This window comes from Lepidochelys olivacea, assembly GCF_965140295.1.
Source record: "Lepidochelys olivacea isolate rLepOli2 genome assembly, chromosome: 16".
Classification (NCBI taxonomy): Eukaryota; Metazoa; Chordata; order Testudines; family Cheloniidae; genus Lepidochelys; species Lepidochelys olivacea.
Genome location: NC_140426.1, coordinates 26,918,296 through 26,935,179, shown reverse-complemented (window position 1 = coordinate 26,935,179; position 16,884 = coordinate 26,918,296).

Below are 16,884 nucleotides of genomic sequence, written 5' to 3'. Positions count from 1 at the left end.
ATTCACCCGGATATGGGAGACCAGGGTTAAGTCCCTGCATCTCCCCATCTGCGGTAGGTGGCTATTCTGGGCTCAGGGTCTCTCTCAGTTTCAAGGTGGGTCTCTCTGACCACCAATTCCACCCTGACGCAAGAAATCTTCCCGAGGAAAGTTTCATTGAATTTGACCCTTTCCCATGAAATGTTTTGGTTTAAGCAAATCAGCATGTTCCACTAGAAAACCAGTTAGTCCCCAAATTCCCAGTCAGGTCTCCCCCGCAGACCTGACCGCCAGACCTGTGGCATAACTCACTAAGCCACAGCATCTCCCGTTGCCCCTCCCCTGAATGCCAGAGACTGGCGGAAGCTGTGTGGTGGGCAAGCAGGCCCAGCTGTAATAATCTGCCACAGCCCTGTGCAGTGGGACTAGCCACAGAAGGTAAACACCATCGAGCGAGTGGCCTTTAAGTTTTGTCTATGTTTCTCAGCCCAGCAACGGGTTTATCTCAGTGATTGCGGGGCCTCACCCCCGTACGTCAGGAGCAGCTGGGTACACTAGGAATTGGCTCTGGAATTTAGAGCATGGGAAATGATTGGATTTAGATTGTGGGGCATCAGTAACATAGCCAGAAAGTGTCATGCCAGAGGGAAATATAGGAGGGAAGGATTTGCTCACTTTCCATAATTCTTCAGCTCAGGGCTGCACACTGATATTTCATGTAATTTTGTTTTAGTGGAGAATTTAATGTTAAGTTTAAATCTGTAATTATCTTTAATTGAAATTATCTCCATGCTTTTCATTAACAAGACACAACGAGTGAGCAACACAGAGAGATGTAAGATTGGTGCTAAATGGCAGGGCTAGCCCAGGATTCACATTTACCAAGGCTCCACCCTGGGCCCATATGTGCAGTGTGAAATCAGATGAACTCCTACATGATGCTTTCAAAAAGATTTATAAGGCTTCCCGCTGCCCAGGGGCCCTCTGCAAAGGAAGCCATTACAACCTGATTCAACAGCATCCCATGCTTCCTGCCATGGGAACTCCTGATTGGACACGGAGGTTTTGCACTGTGCCTGGGGGCTTAGCCACCAAGCCTGCATCCAGGAAGTCAGACAGGCAGGGGGCTCTGGTATCCGGAACTCATGTCCGTTCCTGCTTTCATCTGCACTGCATCCTTTCCCTTTAAAAAAATGACAGTTCTGTGGAATTAAAGGTGCAGAAACTGAACCTCTCTCGGCTTTCCCTTTTGCTCTGTTAGAGGAGGAAGCACAAATATCGAAATCGTTGCTCACTCCAAAGGGACATAGCTGAGATTGTTATTCAGAATGAACCTATTTGTCACTGCACTGCAAAGCCTAAGAAATGCTAACAGGCATCGCTCTCCAATATTTCTGGTTTTCCAGACGTCCCTGCACCCCCAAGGGGAGCGGTTCCCTGCACAGGTGCAGCTGTCCTCGCTGTGAAAGAGAAAACCTTCGAAGCCTTAGCAGAGTCACAGCAGGGTCTGGTCACAAGGGGGTAGCATTGGTACAGCTCTGCAGTGCTGCCAGCTACTGTCACTGCTTTGGTGCGCAGTGGCTTTACAATAATCGGGGTCGAACCCCTTTCAAGGGACCACACACTGGTACAGCTCTGCAGTGCTGCCAGCTAATGTCACTGCTTTGGTGCGCAGTGGCTTTACAATAATCGGGGTCGAACCCCTTTCAAGGGACCATACACTGGTACAGCTCTGCAGTGCTGCCAGCTACTGTCACTGCTTTGGTGCGCAGTGGCTTTAAAATAATCGAGGTCGAACCCCTTTCAAGGGACCACACACTGGTACAGCTCTGCAGTGCTGCCAGCTACTGTCACTGCTTTGGTGCGCAGTGGCTTTAAAATAATCGGGGTTGAACCCCTTTCAAGGGACCACACACTGGTACAGCTCTGCAGTGCTGCCAGCTAATGTCACTGCTTTGGTGCGCAGTGGCTTTAAAATAATCGGGGTCGAACCCCTTTCAAGGGACCACACACTGGTTTCTTCTTCAAAGTAGCCAAGGAACAATGCATTTCCATAAGTGAACGTAAAATTGCATTTAGAAGCAACCACAGACCCCGTGTCACATTGTATGGGAAAAATCATCCGTTTCTAGATTTAGTACTTTTCAGACCCTAAGGTCAGTGATTCAAGTGGACATTAAACTAATGCACCAAGACAACGTTGTTATAATGCTCTGGTGACTCTTCTGAAAATCTATTGGTCTTATAAAATTCTTCATACTTCATCTAGATCCTTTCTTTAGCTTTGTTGCTCATGGTGAACTCCAAGGTTTTGCCATGGTAACTATTTATTTATCTATTAAAAATTTACATTCTCCATGACATCCTCAGAATCTCCTTTGTGTTTTTTTTAACAAAACAGCATCACCTGCTCCTTCAAAATGACACCACCAGGTGAGATGGAACCTACGGGATCTGAAACCTCAAAGTCCTTGTCACAAAGGTCCCCCCAGGACTGGTTATTGTTATTTAGGAGCTTTGGTCTCTGTGAAGAAAGGGTTTGTCAGCGTCATATCTCAGCAGCCAACATTAGCCACAGACCTTGGTTCAGGCTGTGAAAAGCTTTCTACATTTTTGATATAATTTTTCCTAACGTTTCACCCAACAGGTTAACCCATACGTTTAACAAGAACAAGCCTATAAAGGGTTTGTTTGAGGAGAAAAGGGCAGATTGCTACAGGCTGTAACTCTGGATTCTTTAAAGCCTTTAAAGAAGCTGATGACAAACAGCACAACAAGTAATATACATATAAAAACCCATTCCTCGGGAAGCTGAGCACATCCAGTAAACACATGGACTAGGAGTCTGGTATCCCTTTTCAAGGCAGGGATTAAGGGAACACCAGTAGCCTAGGCAGGTGGTGATCCCTGCATCAGACCTTGGTCCTGAACATTTTATCACCCCCGCCCCCAAAGTAGCTTCTTGCAGTGAGTTTAGAAAATGGCTCTGCACACTTTTAGAAAGACCTGAATTGCCATTAATACTGCCTGATGCTTACAGTGTTCCATTGCTGGTAGGGGCCAGGTTTAGCAGTAACTATGCTAATTACAACAGTGTTTAAAAATTAGTGTCACTTTTAAGTAACAATCAGAAAAGTATAAAAATTATGCAAATGTTGCTCAGCATTTTGGATCTTTTAAAGAAGCAAGCGGGCTGCAGTAAGTGCTGGTGCAATCCGAAGGAGTGATTTTATCTCCGATAATCTGCTAAACTCACCATTTTTTCTAAATAATTATTTTTAAAAAGCAAGAGGAAAGACTATTCTTGATGGTGAATGATTGTATCACCACTACACCCATAACACAAGCATTTCCCTTCGATTGCTGCATACACTCAATTCACTGGTACCACCAATTCAGGTTTCCGGGTCTTTTGTTTTACGGTTTCTATGGATTTATACTAATTGTTCTTCAGACATTGTAGTCATAGTCAGTGAAACAATCAGCACATGCTAAAGTCCTACACTGACAGGGCAATCAATTAAATATCAATTAATCAGTTAATCAGCATAGAGGATGCACACAACAATGCCAGGCATTGCTGGTTTCCAACTCCGAATGTCTGCAGCCTGGCTTTGTGTCTGTAACTTGCAGTGTATTTTATTTTTTGCCAGGGAGGTTTCAGACAATGTGAGGAGCGGAGCTAGGCTGATACTGCAAATATTTCTCCACACATATTCATTAGAATAGTTAAATAAACCCCTTGCTTGTGTTTGCACCTCCTTTCACATTCACTTCCTCTCTACGTTCTAGCAATGAGATTTACTAATGTGAATACTCGTGAGAGGCACATTTTAAGCTCAAATGCTTGACTATTCCCTGAACCGCATAACTAATCGTCAGTGAAAAGATGATACTCAAATATACGATTAGAGATCCGTGCTGTTGTTTGCTAGTTACATAAATTACCAGGAAACACGAACACACCAAGAGTTCTGTGTAACTAACCACCCCAGTAATGAAGGCTGAGTCTTTGCCACAAGCTTCCTTGGCTTCCAGGCTCAAGATTATTCAGGGCCAAAATTCACAAATAGCTGGGAACAATGTACTTTGCAATGTGCTTGTAGATAGAAAGAGACAAAATGCATCAAACAAATTGTTTGTCACAAACTCTTCTTTCAGCTGCAGGCAGTAGAAAGAGCTCTTGATACCAAAATCATGGTGTTAACCTGGGCCCCAGCCTTGAATCCAACTGGTGCTTTCCCCTGCCAGGACAGCTCTTCGCAAAGCAGAGAGGGTGGGAAGTGTCTGCTAGCACAGTTGGGTGAGAAATACGATCACTTTTTGTAGTGTTTGTAAGCAGTTACTGCCAGGCTTGATTCTAAGGACGATGGACTGGACCCTCAGCTGGTGTGCCAAATCCATGCAGCAGCATTCTGATCTATGAAGCTACGCTGATTTACATCAGCCGAGGGTCTAGCCTGATTTTGCCAGCTCTCAGCATAATTCACATTTAGCTGTAATGGCAGAAGCTAATGGAGCTGCACCCCGGGTCAGGCCCAGCAAGGCATGTGAGTGTCTTTCTGACACCCATGCAACACATTGGGGTTTTTGTAGTGCAGACTGGAAAGGCTTTAATGTGTTTGTCTAGCCAGCCTCCCTGTGTGGTATGACATCTGAGAGAGCCCTGCCCATGTAGGGTGACCAGATGTCCCAATTTTATAGGGACAGTCCCGATATTTGAGACTTTTTCTTGTACAGGCACCTATTACCCCCCGCCCCGATCCCAATTTTTCACACTTGCTATGTGGTCACCCTCACTCCATGCATGCGCCCTCCAGGCACTCTGCCCTGCTGAGGCAGGAGGGGATAGCCGCCCAGATTACCCAGAATGCTCCGGTACAAAAGTGGCTAGACAGTCAGGTAGGTGCAGATGTGCAAACAGGGGTTGGGAGGTCCAAAAAGCTGCTGAGTGGACACCAAGTAACCCAGGAACCTCCCAGCCAGTGATGGTACCAAGTCCCAGTGCACAGGGTCTCCCTGTTTAGTGGCAGGGTCGGGGTGTGATCTCCATTGCTGGCATGCTCAGGTGGAGGAGCCCACCACATGGATTAGAACTGTGAGCTAAGCACCAGGGCAGCCCCAGAGCTCCTGTAAATCTCCACCCTAAACCCAGTGTGTGCTTGAAATGCTGAGCTGCTGCAGAAATAGGGGAGAGTGCTTTGCAGCATGCCAGCTCCTCTCCCTCCCTTGCAAAGCACTGACCTGACAGCCAATTGAGTCATTCATCCAGTGGCAAAGCTCCGGCTGATGTCACTGACGCAGTATCTGGCCTACGGGCCTTTGCACCCGTTCTCTCCCCAGACATTTCTCCACTGCTGATATTCTGAGGTATTACTGCCTCTTTCCTGTGGGGTTTCTCTGAACCATTTTATCTCTGTATCTCTTCGTACCACTTCATTTCCCTCTCCTACACTCCGTTCCTTCTGGCTTTTGCTGACCGCTCTTCACTTCTTTCCTGCCTGTTATTCCCAACCATTTTTCCAGAATGATTTAAGGCCAGGTGGCATTTGAGACCTTTTCACCCCTTGTATGTTCTGCCTATGCTTTAACCTGATTTGGGTGGACATATAATGTAAGTCATACACCTACCCAGATCCTGAGACCTTTAGAATGCCATGGTTTGTTTCCATAGGCCTCCATAAATGGATAACTGGCTCTTTTAATCTTGTTACTAAATTGTAATAGAATTATCCCTCTAATCCTTTGGAGCAGGAGCAGAACTCAGCTACCAATACAACATTTTAAAAAAACCCTATAGTAATCAGAGATTTTTAAAGTATTTGTGCTGCTTGCAGATGAAATGCCTGCACTCTTTGATCTCAGAAGAGTAATGTCATGTAGTGCACTCCGTGGCTGCAGAGTGATTGAGCCATTTTTAATCTGCTGTATGTATAGAGGGGCGGAGTTTCCCAACAGAGCTTTCTCCATGCCAACTCTCTATTAATGGGGTTAGTGGCTTATCAGGAAGAGGCAGGAATTACCTTCCTACCTGCTGGTTTTTATTCTGATCCGCTTCGAACTCCTGGCCACTGCAAAGCAGGAGGGGCTCAGGGACAGCAGCAGAGTCTGTCTCCTCTTCGGGGGGGGGACCAGTTGTCCCTCGCAAGACTTCTTCCAAATAATTTAGCTTCTAAAGCTATTTGAAATGACTTACCCCTATTGCTGCTCTTAGACATTTACACGTCTAGGCCTCTGCTAGCTGCTGCTCAGGTAGGAGGCTAAAGCTGTCCATGGGCCAATGTGCACCCGCTGGTGAGTCAGCTAGACCTCTTGCTTAGTGCTTTCATGGAGAGATGAGCTCACCCAGTTGCTTGCATGGAGAGTTTCCTGACCTTGGACCCCTCTCTGCACCAACCCAGGGCATGGCTTAGTCCTTGGTCCATGAATTAACTACTGTGTTCCTACATACTATGGTGATAGGCACAATCGATTAGATAGATAGATTGATAGGTCATAGGATTAGTAAAGCACGGGTCAGGGTTGCCCCAGTGGAAGGACATGCTGAGTGGGGCACATGGGGGAAGGTTGCTGGTGATGCAGTGGCTTAATACATTAGTCATTCTACTGAGCTCAACAGGGACCTGAGCTCAACAGTCCAACTTCAGTCACTAAAAGACAGGTTTGCTGGCCACTTCTGAGTCCGCACCACAAACGCACCTCACAAGAATGAGGCACAGTTGAGCGTGTTTGGCTTTGTGTGTTGTGTGTGTCAGGTTAAGTTGCATTCTTATAGCTAGAGAGGCCCAGGACTGGATGCTGCTGTCAGGCAAGAGAGTCAGAGATGTTAAGACCAGAAAGATCTGTTTGTCTGACCTGTATAACACAGGCCATAGTTTCACAAAATGATTCCTGCATCAAGCCCATAATGTCTGGTTGAGCTACCCAGCGTTTCTCAAATGCAGCCAACGGGGGTTTTCTTATGGCCACAGTCACCTGGGTTGTGACTGCGGCAGGGCCGGGGGGGGGACAGCAGCCCCTCCCCCTCCCTGGTGCTCCTGGGGGCACAGCCTTTGTGGTGGTTGCTGGGGCTGCCATCAGGGGTTGGACTCTGCCCCCCTCTGGAGACACCTGGGGCACCATGCTGGAGGAACAGGCAGCCGGTGAGTTCCCCACCTTCCCAGGGGCGGTGGGGCTCTGGCTTTGGGCTTCAACCCTGGGGTGGCACGCCGGCAGGCTCTGGCCACAGGGCTTCGGGCTCTGCCCTAGCCGCGGGGCTTCAGGCTCTGGCCCCCCGCTGCCTCCCCTGCCTCCCACCCTCCGAGGCCACCAAATAATTTGTCCTGAGAACCCCTGAGCAAGATGGTATCTTTTAGCGACACCCAATCTTGATTTAGAGAATTTAATTGATGCAGCATCTGTAACAGATTAATAGATTCTAAGGCCACAAGGAACTACTGTGATCATCTGATCTGACCTCCCGTATAACATAGGCCAGAGAACTACCCTGAAATAATTCCTGTTAACTGACTAGAGCAGATCCTGTAAGAAAACATCCACTTTTGATTTAAAAATTGCCAATGATGAAGAATCCCCACAACCCTTGGTAAGCTGTTAAAATATTTAATTACCCTAACTGTTAAAAACGTGCATCTTATTTCTGGTCTGAATTTGTCTAGCTTCAGTTTCCAGCTGTTGGAGCCTGTTATACCTTTGTCTGCTAGTTTTCAGAGCCCTTTACTGTCAGAAATCATCTCTCCCTATAGGTACTTATGACTGTAATCAAGTTACCTCTAACTTTCTCTTGGGTGAATTCAACAGATTGAGTTTCTTTAGTTTTTCACGCTCCCCAGGTTTTCCAGACCTCAAATCATTCTTCCTCTTTTCTGAACCCTTTCTAATTTGTTAACCTCTCTTTTAAAGTTCAGAATGAGACCTGGACAGAGGATTCCACAGCCAAATTCACTAATGAGTGCTCATAACCAGAGCTGGGTGAAATTTTTTGGCAAAAACTCTTTTTCACAGAAAAATGCAGATTTGGATCGACTGAAACATTTAATAAATTTGTGTCAATTTTGTTGAACTGTTTCAGTCAAAGAAGAACATTTGGAAATGTTGAAAAGTTGTATTTGGACATTTCAGTTTTTTGGGCTAGATTCACAAGGGGACTTAGGCACCATTCACAAAACTAGGAGCAGGAGATGGTGGTAATGCCAGTGCCCCCCTTCTAATAGGCCAGCGGTTTGGAAACTCCCCTGGGTTTGTGGGGAACCAGGTCTGATTCCCTGCTCTGCACCAGGGACTTACCCTCAGGTCTCTGGGAACTAGGCTATTTGTGGTGGCTCGCTCTCCAGCTCTCCTCTTGAAGCTGTTCCCTGGGCCAGACAGTGAGAAAGATTCTATAGCCTGGGGATTAGGCACTCCCCTGTGGGGGGGCAGGGGGAGAGACCTGGGTCCCAGCTCCTGCCTCCTCCTCCTCCTCCCTTTTGGGAAGGGTGCTACGTCCCCTTGTGAATCCAAGCCTTCATCGCCTTTGCTTTTATTTAAAAAATGGCTACAGATGCCTGAAGTCGACACAGTTTTTTAACTTACAGAAACACGTCCCAATATCTGTATATGAGCACATCAGTCATGGGCTGGTTTTGCAATGTTAACAAGTTGGTTAGAAACCAAGCATGCAGGACCTCCAGTTCTTGTTTGCACTGTGCCTAGACTACGATGCAAGGGACAGAGCGGGAACTGAGTAGGTTAGGGACGTGCTAGCATCTTGTCACAAAGCATTTGCTGACCTTTCTGTAAATATTTCTCAGAAAAGGCTAAATGCCTGGGTCAGTTCAGAGGGTGCTGTGCTGTGATCAGCACTTTGCCTGGGGCCGTGGACACAGCTCCCTCTGACAAATAGCAATTGACCTGACTAACTTCAGGCACATGCAGTTGCACTGGGAAGCAGGAAAGGAAAGGCCCCAGCAGCAAGCTACCTACTTCAAACGCCATTGTGTCTCTCCCCTGTTGGGCTTTTTACTGTGGGCTTATTTCTACCGGCTGTCGCTTCATGTCCTGTGCAGATGATGTTTTAGAGAAACTAACATAATTTAGCCCTTAATAAAGTGAACGCTGCAGAGCAAAAAATATTTCTGAAATGCTGCTTTCCACTGGACAGCTTTGGCAGGACTTTCTAATCCTGAATTTAAGAGGCCTTGTCCACTCACGCTGGCAATGGAAGATCTGAAGTGAAAAGAGCGATTTAATGAAAGCCGATATCATCCAACTTAAAAATGTTAGACCAGGACAGACAGAGGGGATTGCAGTGCCAGTTCGTAATGTGAAGTTTATTTCACCCTCTCCCACCATTTCATGGAAGAGCCTCAGGGCAGCAGGTGGAAATTAGCAAAGGGCGGGGTGGGTTAGACATTTGGTCAGTTAGGCAATGGGATAACTGTAAATATTATGAAGCAAATGACGGGGAAACAAATGACTAGAGAAACACGCCCTAGACCTGCTCTGCTCTGTCTTCACGAACAAGGTCAGCTCCCAGACTGCTGCGCTGGGCATCACAACATGGGGAGTAGATGGCCAGCCTCTGTGGAGAAAGAGGTGGTTAGGGACTATTTAGAAAAGCTGGACGTGCACAAGTCCATGGGGCCGGACGAGTTGCATCCGAGAGTGCTGAAGGAACTGGCGGCTGTGATTGCAGAGCCATTGGCCATTATCTTTGAAAACTCGTGGCAAACGGGGGAAGTCCCGGATGACTGGAAAAAGGCTAATGTAGTGCCAATCTTTAAAAAAGGGAAGAAGGAGGATCCTGGGAACTACAGGCCAGTGAGCCTCACCTCAGTCCCCGGAAAAATCATGGAGCAGGTCCTCAAAGAATCAATCCTGAAGCACTTACATGAGAGGAAAGTGATCAGGAACAGTCAGCATGGATTCACCAAGGGAAGGTCATGCCTGACTAATCTAATCGTCTTCTATGATGAGATTACTGTTCTGTGGATGAAGGGAAAGCAGTGGATGTATTGTATCTTGACTTTAGCAAAGCTTTTGACACGGTCTCCCACAGTATTCTTGTCAGCAAGTTAAAGAAGTATGGGCTGGATGAATGCACTATAAGGTGGGTAGAAAGTTGGCTAGATTGTCGGGCTCAACGGGTAGTGATCAATGGCTCCATGTCTAGTTGGCAGCCGGTGTCAAGTGGAGTGCCCCAGGAGTCGGTCCTGGGGCCGGTTTTGTTCAATATCTTCATAAATGATCTGGAGGATGGTGTGGATTGCACTCTCAGCAAATTTGCGGATGATACTAAACTGGGAGGAGTGGTAGATACGCTGGAGGGCAGGGATAGGATACAGAGGGACCTAGACAAATTGGAGGATTGGGCCAAAAGAAATCTGATGAGGTTCAATAAGGCTAAATGCAGGGTCCTGCGCTTAGGACGGAAGAACCCAATGCACAGCTACAGACTAGGGACCGAATGACTAGGCAGCAGTTCTGCGGAAAAGGACCTAGGGGTGACAGTGGACGAGAAGCTGGATATGAGTCAGCAGTGTGCCCTTGTTGCCAAGAAGGCCAATGGCATTTTGGGATGTATAAGTAGGGGCATAGCAAGCAGATTGAGGGACGTGATCATCCCCCTCTATTCGACATTGGTGAGGCCTCATCTGGAGTACTGTGTCCAGTTTTGGGCCCCACACTACAAGAAGGATGTGGATAAATTGGAAAGAGTCCAGCGAAGGGCAACAAAAATGATTAGGGGTCTGGAACACATGACTTATGAGGAGAGGCTGAGGGAACTGGGATTGTTTAGTCTGCGGAAGAGAAGAATGAGGGGGGATTTTATAGCTGCTTTCAACTACCTGAGAGGTGGTTCCAGAGAGGATGGTTCTAGACTATTCTCAGTGGTGGAAGAGGACAGGACAAGGAGTAATGGTCTCAAGTTGCAGTGGGGGAGGTTTAGGTTGGATATTAGGAAAAACTTTTTCACTAGGAGGGTGGTGGAACACTGGAATGCGTTACCTAGGGAGGTGGTGGAATCTCCTTCCTTAGAAGTTTTTAAGGTCAGGCTTGACAAAGCCCTGGCTGGGATGATTTAATTGGGGATGGGTCCTGCTTTTGAGCAGGGGGTTGGACTAGATGACCTACTGAGGTCCCTTCCAACCCTGATATTCTATGATTCTATGATTCTATGAAACCAGAGCAGCTTTGTGGGTCACCCCTTCAGTCGACTTAAACCTGGCTCCCAGAGGTTCAGCTTGGGCCCATACATTTCCAGGCTACTCAGTTAGAAGCAGTTTTAAACCAATTAGAGAGAATCCACACACCGAATTTACCCCAGCTTAACTAAACAGATGTCAACTGGTCTTGTGCAATTTGTCGGTGTAGACAAGCTGTTGGTGTTGTGGATCCTCTGGTTTGCTACTGCCCATCTCTGGAGACAGAATGGCTGAGAAAAGACACCCTTTGTAGCCAGTGTGCAGCATGCCTCTCTTTCCACGCCAGCTCAGCTGTGCTGGGTATGCACAGTATCTGGCCTATCCAAAATGTTCTTCTGTGCTATTTCCTGTTCCCGAGCTGACCTGTGGTGATGCTCACCACTTGTACAATTACTGGCTGATGATGTTCTTACTGATTCTTTCCAATAAAATAATAATAAAAATGGAATTTGCTAAAGGTGACGATGAGGCTCAAGCCCAGAGGTGCCCAGAACCCTAGAGGAAATGCTTGGGAGGCTGGAGTGACTGCAACAATCCTGTATCGGTCCCCGGTCCCACAGATGCTTGCAATCAATTTTATGCGTGTGAATTGCCACTGTGTGTGTGTGTGTAAAGACCCTCATGTGTGGAAGTGTTTGCAGGGTCAGTGTCTTAGGCTCCACTACTGCAAAGATTTAGTCACAGACTTCACTTTAAGCACATTGGAAGTCCCACTGAGACTATACTTGTGCTTCAGGTTAAGCCAGGGCATACAGGTCTGCAGAGCCTGGCCTGTAGATTGTAGCTCTTTGGGGACAAGACCTGTCTCTGTCCAAGGATTTGTGCCATGTCCAGCAGACCAGGGCCCAGTGCTGGACAAGGCCTCTGCCTGCTGCTGTAATAGCAATAGTGGTAACAGCCCAACCTGGTCCTTCCAGGTTAGGGAAAGTGTCTGCTATCCTGCGGGTCCAGGTGGGCGGGCTGGCTGGTGAGCACACTGTATGCAGCTGGGAGAATTGGGGGTTTAATATAAACAATAGCGGACAAGACATTTATTCCCACTTATTACATGCCTAAACAACGTTTACATCCAGTCCAGCTGCTTGTCCCGCACACGCTGACAGCCAGGGAGCCGAAAGCCCAGCGCTGTATCTCGGGTAAAACAGGAACCACGGACAATCACTGTACGAGATGGAGTGCGAGATAATTCTCCCAGAATTTACAGAGTGGCACCCACAATGCTTTCTTAGCAACACACCCTCGGAACAGCAATGTCATCTGTGGGGACACATTATTCGTTTTGTTATTATTTATTAGTATTGAGCGTGAATAAATAACAACAATAATAGCACTCTGCTTTTTCACATAATGAAACAAGCCTTTAAATGGAAACTCATTTAGAGTGATTGCAACTGGGAACCCTCTTGCAATCTAAACCAGAGAATCCTTCATGCTGCTGGATGGCTGATGTGGGAATTTATTCCAGTTACACCAGGCAGGCTGCATTCTACCTCCCTGTTGACAGGATCCCTGGCTAGACGACCCCATGTTGCTCCAGTCACTGGTAGCTCCACAGGGCAACTGTAGTTAATAATAGAGAGCACCATGTTTCCTTTAGTGGGACACAGCCTGCGCCAGTGGGAAGATGTCTGGTGAATGGGATCCCGTTTCAGTGAGGAGCCAGCAGTCAAATCCACTTCCAGGCTTTCTTGGTTTTGTTGTGCAGTACATGGTATGTTTTATCCAGAATCCTTTGGTCTACGTTCCATGCAGCTAGCTCCATCTGATAACTCTGTTATGGAATGGGTCTCTCTTCTACGGCATTCTGAAGGGGAATGGCGATACAGGGTTTCCATGGCTATGCACCCAGTGCTGCTGCATGCTTGGAAGAAGTCCTATAGCCACTTTACATTGGGTAAAACCTTTGTGCAGGGTAGCTAGGTGGCACTATCCAGTAGTTCTAAGTCTAGATCTACCACTCAGAAGGTGCATGCATTGTAAGCTGCAGGGGTTCTCTTTGGATTCCTTCGATGCTGTTGGTTGCTTTCTCTCCTTCTAGCACTACCCCATTGGTGGAGAGATGAGCAACTGGTTCACAGACTTCCTGGTGTCAGAGCACAGGAATAAAGTTTGACTTTGTTGCTGGGAGTTCACACAGCAATTCCCAACGCAGGTGCGGTACCCCCATGGATTCCGGGTGGTCAGGATGTCGTACAAGTAAAACCACTTCCCAGGAGGGCTAACGGTACAGAGGAAAAGAAGAGAGATGAGCCATAAAAGTCACTACTCTGAAACATCCACTAAAGTTATAGTTCAGGGAGAGTTTTGCAGAAATGTTGGGCAGAATTAGCACCCAGGAGACTATCTCCAAGCACAACAGACGCTCCACTGCAAATAAACCAATGTTGGGGTTCATTGAGCCAGGAATGGCTGAGGAGTCCAACCATAAAACCAACCCCCAGGCCACAGAGGAGCTTTCCCCAGCTTTTCCCCATCTCACCAGCTGGATTTGTTGCCCTCGCTGTATGTCAGTTTTAGCAAATCTTTTCAGGGCTGACGAAAGGTGCCTTGGAGACTAATGGGGTCTCTGTCTGCCCACAGAGCAAGGTTAACGGCAGGTAAGCATCCCCCATTGTCCCGAGCACTGCTTCATCCCCCACCCTGGTCAGCTTGCCCAAGCTGGACCTGGAGAGGCTGCAGCTGAGGCCAAGAGGGGATTGCAGCTTCAACATGCTATGACGCATCAGGGCACAAACATGACTGAAAATGTCCCCTGCCAGAGAGTTCCCTCATCATGGTCCCTCCTAAGATCTGGGATGGGGCTCTGCTACCTGACTGCCCTGGTGCTGTCCAGGGAGGGTTGGAAAGGACCGCCTTGCTTCAAGGGGATCACATGTCTGCAAGGGCTGTGTTTCAAACCAATAGCATTGTCACCAAAGAAAACCCCTTTGCATCATGCATCACTCAAAGCAAGCACTGAGCAGTAGGTACCAGTTCTTTTGCTTTGACCCAGGCCATTCATCCTCTGCTGCCCAGCCCCAGCTCTCAGAGAGGCCTTCCGCCCTCTTGCAACTCGTTAGAAGAAGGAAGGCTGATGGGGTGACAACATGGTAGGAAATGACAATGGGAACGAATTGGGAATATCTATAAATTACATACTCCTGAAATAGCAGTCGGCTGCTGCACTCTCCCTGCCGAAGAGGAGCGCGCAGCCTCCACAAGCAGTGTGCATGTTACTTTGAAACTGGCCCAAGGATGAATCCCTCCCCATCTCCCCAGAGCAGCCTCGTGGAGATTCCCCAGCCACAGGGCACTGTGGGAGCCAGATCCCTGAGCCACTCCCCGAGGTGGGGTGGGGGGTCCATGCAGCACAGATCACACCATTCGCTCAGTGTGGGGAGAGAGTTCTGCTTCGCTGTAATTTTTAAGAAAGGTTGGGAAGAGAAAGAAACAATTTCCTGATCACCACTCTTTAATTCGGATCTTCTCAGCTGAAATCCCAAGCAGATGATGAAGCTCTGTCCAGCTCCTCCAGCAAAGATGCTCCCGAAAGCTTCCCTACAGAGAGGGCATTTCAAAGGAAAGTTTGCCAGTGCTTCCTCCTCATCTCCTCTTCCCTCATCTGGAGACGTCTGAGCACCTACGGACTTCATCGTTCTTCACAGTCACCTGCCCCCACGCTGCCCCAGCTCCCACTGGGGCTTTGGTTTCTCTTTTAAAGGTACGGACCTTTCACATCTGTGAGATGCAAAGGTGGAAGCAGTTCATAAACAAATTTAAGATTTTGGATTTAAGAACCAAAACAAAAGACACAGAGAAATTCCCATGTGACCTTGATGTACATTTCAAAAATAGAACAGTCCCCTCCCTTTTAAATGTCAGGGGGACCATAAATTCTCGTGGAAGTAACCTCAAGTCAAGTCAAAATCCTTCTCTCACAGGAGCAAAGAAAGTCACAGAGCAAAGCGCCAGGTTCCCCCTGCACACCTTTTCATGCTCCTGCACTAACGAGTCCTTTTCACTAATTGTGTTTGCAAAAGACGTACTCTGAATATTTAATAGAATTATTGATAGTTATCAGCACAACTAGGTGATAAATTATAAATGGTCCCCAGACAATAATGGGCAAAGCCATTAGAGGGTTTCAGTTTGATTTTCTACCCTGATCCTCATGTCAAAATAACAGTGAATTAAAACAACAACAACAAAACAAACAAAAAATACAGCCCCGAAAACAAAACCAGAAAATATTTGCTGATTTTTACACCTTGAAAAAAAAAAAAAAGAAAAGAAAAGCCCCTGCACCTTGCTCCTCTCCTCGCCTTCTTTGGCCTGCCACAGCCCCAACTTTTCTCCCCATTCTCATTTTATTCTCTGCAGCTACCACTCCTCTGTCAGAGACTTCTGGTTTTGTCTCTCCCTCCGCCCCCCCATCCTTTTACTGTGTATGAATGAGGTGATCTTTTAGCTGCCCTTTGTCTTGGAAAAAAATTAATTCTCATTTGCATTACCTCGACTAAATGTCACCCACAGATATTTTGTTAGACATTAGCAATGCTGGCAGAGAGGGGCACGGGATAATTGCGTTCTGCCTAGCGGTGGGATTTACATAATTTCAGACAGCAATTAAAGAATCCCTGGGAATTTTTTTTCTCTTCCAACCTCTCCTACAAAGAAAGTGTTCGTTTACATTAAGCGCTCAGCTCCTCACTGTTCATTTGCATAAAATTAAAGGTTTTTGTGTTCTGGAACAGCAGGGTAACATTTAAAATTCCGTTTTAAAAAGCTCACCTTAGAATAATAAAATGTTAATATCATTTCATGGGCTGGAGCAGGTTGCCAGCTGCCTTTCACTTCAAACTTTTATCCAATGCTGACTGGTTTTTTTCTTTTGAGTTAAGAAATAAACTTTCTTGAGAAAGTGCAAGGATAAAAATGTGGCTGGTGATGGGTCTCTGCAGGGCTACTCCCGAGCAGGATGTTTGTTTACTCCATAGTTTTTTAATTAAAAAATCATGCAAAAGAGCAACAGTGGAATATTATAGGCTTTAATGTGCCATCGCCCTCCACACTGCAAGAGGAAATGCAATTTGGATCAACCACCTTTCATTAGCTTTCATGGATGTGGCCGTGGTGGCCCAATGAGAGCCTGTTACGTGACATAACTTCCACTATGTGGCTGCACTTCCCTATGGCCTGAAAGTAGGGCACCGTGCCTGTCAGTGAAGCAGTCAGCGCAGAGGAGAGGGCCAGGTGTTGAGAACAATTATCCCTGATTCTTAGAATGCTTGACTACTGTTTGTGTGAAAGGAATCATTCGTCTAGCAGGTAGCACTAGTAGACTCTTATCCTGTAATGTAGACCAGCCACTAGAGGGGAGCAAGGACTCATATTCTCTTAGTGTGGGTGATGTCATTCCCCACTGGGGAAGCTTATCCCAAGTGCCTCAAGTCTACTGGAGATGGTGCACCTCTTTTGGAATTACCCTTGTTTGAGCCATCGAGCCATCAGCAGGATTGAACCCATAGCCTTTAGTGCCAAAGGCACAAGTTGCTACAATTTGAGCAAGAAGGACAATTACATTAACTTACAGTTCTACTAGACTTTTATCCTCTTTTACTGAGCAGCCATTTGAGGGGAGACAAAGACACAGACTCTCCTCATGTGGGGTACATTCAGTCTTCCTTCCTATGGCTTACGTTAGCCAGTTCGAGCTGTGTCTGCAGAGCAGAGGGGACTCGCG